At 41.7% G+C, this 4,858-nt stretch overlaps 1 long non-coding RNA gene across 1 annotated transcript; it reads right to left on the bottom strand.

Annotated features, from left to right (window-relative positions):
- Positions 1-2,619: 2,619 nt before the first annotated feature.
- Positions 2,620-4,111, bottom strand: LOC310760585. Its single transcript, XR_014547021.1, has 2 exons — positions 3,900-4,111; positions 2,620-2,931 (listed from the first exon to the last, which is right to left on the bottom strand). It is a non-coding gene; the product is annotated as an uncharacterized lncRNA (long non-coding RNA).
- Between the last annotated feature and the right edge of the window lie 747 nt (positions 4,112-4,858).

The raw sequence follows: 4,858 nt of genomic DNA, 5'->3' as shown, positions 1-4,858 counted from the left end.
TATCATATCCCATTGGTCTATCTAGCTCAGCATTGCCTATACTGATCAGCAGATCTTCAGGGTTTCAGAGATTTTAGGGTTTCCCAGCCCTACCTGAATAACCTGGGGGTTGAAAATGGCACTTTCTGCAAGCAAGGCAGACTCCCTTCCACTGAGCTACAGCCCTTCCCTAAAGTACAATATACAATGCAGAATAGGAGTTGAGACTAAAGTAGCCATTTGTATGATAGTGACATAACACCTTTGGGGAAGAACTGTATTCTGACAGTCCTGTCACCATGCAGCACCCCAGCTCAACACTGTATTGTTTTGGACACCTGCTAAAAACTGTGCTTGTTTAGGCAAAACTTCTCAGGCACGTAATTTTATTGTGTACCTGCTGGTTTTTATTTATATTCTCACATATCTTACTTCAATTTGTTCTTAATGCTTGATTTTTATCAGTATTTTTTAAATGAGTATTTTATATTGTTTTAGGTTTCATATTGCTAATACTGTTTTAGGTAAGCATGGCTGCCTGGCTGGCTGGGGCTGGCACCACTAAGGTGGTGAAGAGAACACTGCAACATTTTGTTGTAGGTCTAGGTCCAGCCTGAGTACGTATACACACACACACACACACACACACACACACACACCCTTGAAATCTATCTGTGGATAATATTACTATTTATGAAAATTTCTATACCACCCTTCAACCGAAAATCACAGGGCAGTTATTTACATTTTGCCTTGCTGGATGGAGTTTATGGGAATTGTATTTTGACAATAATTAACAAGCCCCATGTTGGCTCCCCATGCTATAGGATCAGAGATATCTTCTCTTGCTTGTGGACTTCCTAAGGGCCTCTGATTGGTCACTGCAGGAAACAGAATACTGCACTAGATAGGCCTTCAGTCTGATCCATCGGGGCTCCTTCTATCCTCCTATGGCACCATGTTCATCAGCTTAATATCAGAGGTGGCTAATCTGTGGTCCTCCAACTCTCATCAGCCCCAGCTGACAGGCATGGTGGGAGCTGTCAATCAGTAGCATCAGGCTAGCCAACCCTGCTCTATATTTAGACCCTCAAATCAACACACATAGCTTTGAAAGGGGCTACAAATTTACTTTTCTTTTTCTGCAGGAATCTGAATGAGAACAGGAAATATGAGGAAATATTCCTCTGGCTTATAATGAAAGCAGAATGATGATGCCTAATCTATAGAGACACAATGTTGGATGCATACAATACAATATTTGGGCATCCCACAGATGTCTGCAGTTGTTTCAATTAAAAAAATATTTTAAACCCCCAGACCACCATATTGCAATAATTTAAAGATAAAAGTTGAAACAATAGAAGATCTTCCTGATACATTTCTTTTTTTGGAAGGAGAGCAACACCCTTGACATCACAGGAAGCAAGGAAACAGATCATTAACACTGAGAATCCTGTACAGGGGATTTTCAGCAAGTAAAGTAAATGAACATTTCAAAAGAAAATAGGTGAAGCAACTTCCGGAGGAAGGGCAGGATATAAATTTAATAAATAAATAAATACAACTGCAAGGCTGTATAGTTTGGAGCAGGGGAAGAGGAATGTGGTGGAATTCTTTGAGGAACAAAGTAAAAACCCCAAGTTACGGTAGTGAGAGAGCTTTCTATGTTTTCTTTTTTAAAAAAAATAATTAAATAACAACGATCCCAGGATGTTTCCTCCTGTGTGTTCTTTGTAGTCCATGATACTAGCGAAAAATTTTAGGTTAAATATTAGAAATTGGGGAAGAGGAGGTTGAGGGGCAGGGCATCATCTATGCAGCATGTAGGTTGAGGCTGAGGATGCAGAAGGGTAGATAGGAACTGGTTTGTATATGTGAGTTTAACACTTGCTATATTGCATGTTGCCAGCTTCCCCACCCCCTCCATCTGGGTCCCTTTTCTTCTGGTTACTCACCCGAACCTCCTCATAAGTTAAAAGCATGGCTGAGACAGTGGGCCAGCACACATGGTACACATGCCTGCACCCCTGTATATTTGGTGTGGGTGAGTGTACATACACACTGATGCATGAGTGTGGAACTCCATGTGTCCTCAGCTGATCAGAACTTTAATATGGAAGTGCTCTATCTATAACTGTTGATACATATTTATGTCGCTTTTCTCTGCTCATCAGAGAAGTGGCTGGTAGGGTGTGTGGTGCTCGTCTCTTGACTATGACCTCTCTTTGCCTCTGACTGGCAGCAGCCATCCAGGGTCTCAGGCAGAAGTCTATCCCATCCCTTGCAACCTGAGATCCCTTTTCACTGTTAGTACCAAAGGCTGATGAGGAACTTTCACATACAAACTGCATGCTCTAACACTGAAGAATGGTTTTCTACCCACAACCATACAAGCATGGAAGGATCATACCTGCAGTATTTCTTATTTTCAAACCTTTTCCTCATTCACCCTCCTCAAATATCCCCGCCCCCTGCTTGCCAACCAAGCTTGATCATCAGCAAGTAATATGAAGGCCTAGTCTTGAAGGATAATACATTCAAAAATATCTTAGCTGTTTAGGCCTCAGCTTAATATCACATGTTCCATATAAGTACATATTTAATATTCTTAACAAGAAACCAAGACTGTCAAATACATTACTTAATCGGGACAATTTAATAAATTAATAGGCAATTTAAAGAAAATAACAAACCCTCTCAGGTGGCAGATTAATTATGGACTTACATTTCGCTGATCAAGAATAATTGGATTATGAATGTGGGCCAGAAGTAAGAGATCTATTTTCAGGGTCAATGGGTTTATCTTTCCACAAATGAGAATAATGTCTTTTGGTATGCATATCTAAGGCCATGTGGTCCAGAAGTCAGAGGAACACTTCAGCTGGTTGCTTTGGAAGAATCTTCATAGGGTAACTTTCTCTCCCAACATTCATGTGGACAGTGAGTCTTCTGGAAGAAACACAAAAATTGTGTTACCAAATCCTAAGATCTGCTAAAAATTTAATAAGCAATGTAACGACTCTTTGTCACAATATTAGACTTCTATCATGTGCCTAATGGCCTCGCCTTCAATGCATATCAAAGTATTCAGCTTCCTGTGCCAACAAATTCCCACCAAATGGCATTATGCAAATATATTTCTAGTCTTCCAAAGAAAACAGTGGTTATTATTCATTTGCATACAGTGACCCATTTAAAGTTGCGCATAGTAAATTTAAATTGCCTATTGGCTAGCACTGAACTAAGCCTAATGATCCTACTGGGACCAAAAACAAACAATAACAACAACCCTAACACCATCATTTGCAACCCTAAGTTCTAGCAGGGATTCCTAGATTTCAACACGGTCGCCATGTTGTCAACAGTTACTCTCTCAATAGCTAAAGAAACAAAGAACCATCACTCTAGCTGTAAAAGTTTTCATTAAACAGTAAAATTAGCTGAAAATGGCTGACAGGATTATGACCTGCTATTGACTTGGGTTTTTACTCCCCACACTCTGATTGTTGATATCTCTGGTGTCACTTGTTAAGCCCCTCCAAAATCCTGTCAAGCCTTTAATGTGAGCAAACTGAAGTATTTTGGAAGTTGGAGATTCTGTTACTTCAGCTACTCTGGACTGAGCTGAACTTTCACTATGTTTTCTCTTGCCTTTTGTGATCAATGTAAGGTACACCTTGACACAGAAGGCCTTAAAAGATGAGAAGGATGAGAAGCCTGCAGCACTTAGTGTTGTCGACGGTGGGGGAGGGGATTAAAAAATTCAATCCTCCTGTCAGACTGGGAATATCCCCTCAGTCACGCAGTTTAGGATATGCCACCATTCTTCAGCAGAGTTTCTTTGCTTTCAGCAAAGTAAGCGGCTCACGTATATGTCAAACAAAGCTTTAATAATAAAGAAAAACTGTAAAACATACACTCTGAGAGAAACTAAAACAACATCCTGAGGCAATAATGAGGCAAGAAGCAAGAATGACAGTTGGCCTCTGAACACACGAAGGGAGGGGCCAATTCCGGAGCACAATTCAAAAGCCCCGCCCACAAGATGCCCGACATTCTACTATTCAAATGAGACCTCAGTGTTTTTCTAACAGGACATCTTGGGGGGGGGGGCACTGAGGAATTTTCTCTTCCCGCCTATTTTGGGAACCCTGGAGAGCAGAAGACAAGGGAGTGCATCCAGGGATTTGATCTGAGTGAATGGAAGGATAGTCTCTCCTGCTGTACAGCAGGGGTGGGGAATCAGTTTCAGCCGAAGTGTCACATTTTCTTGTGGGCATCTTTCTGGAGGGGTTGCATAACAGTGGCCCAGTGCAAAAGTGGGCGGAACAATGGATCTTTGTACAGTAGTTTTTATTCCAGTCTTTATTTATTATTCTACACTTATATACACAAACTTCCATCCTCTTTCCAGATAAGCAAGAGATATTATCAGAGTCTAAGGACACATACCAGCTAAACAAATGCACTCCAGCATGGTGCTGCTTCTGGGCGTGGATTGGGGAGAGTCCATATAGAGAGGTTCTGAGGTTCTGTACATCTACTGTACAGAAAAACACCCTAGGCTTGGCAGAGTATAAGGGAGCAGAGCAGGGCTGTCTGTGAAACTGTGGGGAAAGGGAGGCGTTGGGTGAATTGCCCTTGCTGACTCAACCAGAGTGGGTGAGGACAATCATCTGAAGGTTTGTCTAGTGCTGAAGTTGCCCATCAGCAGACCCACTGAAATATACTTGGAGTCGAGAGTGGATTTCATGCTCTTTTTTTCAGCTCATAGTGGTGAGGAGGAATGGAAGTTCCGGATTCTCCTGTAGGCCAATCAGGTTGCGGATTCCCTTCCACCTGGAGCTGAATTGGGTGGCTCCTGTGGACCAATCAG

Source organism: Podarcis filfolensis, assembly GCF_964270895.1.
Source record: "Podarcis filfolensis genome assembly, chromosome: 4".
NCBI lineage: Eukaryota > Metazoa > Chordata > Lepidosauria > Squamata > Lacertidae > Podarcis > Podarcis filfolensis.
The sequence above is the reverse complement of the archived record's forward strand: the minus strand, read 5'-3'. Positions and strand labels throughout refer to the sequence as shown.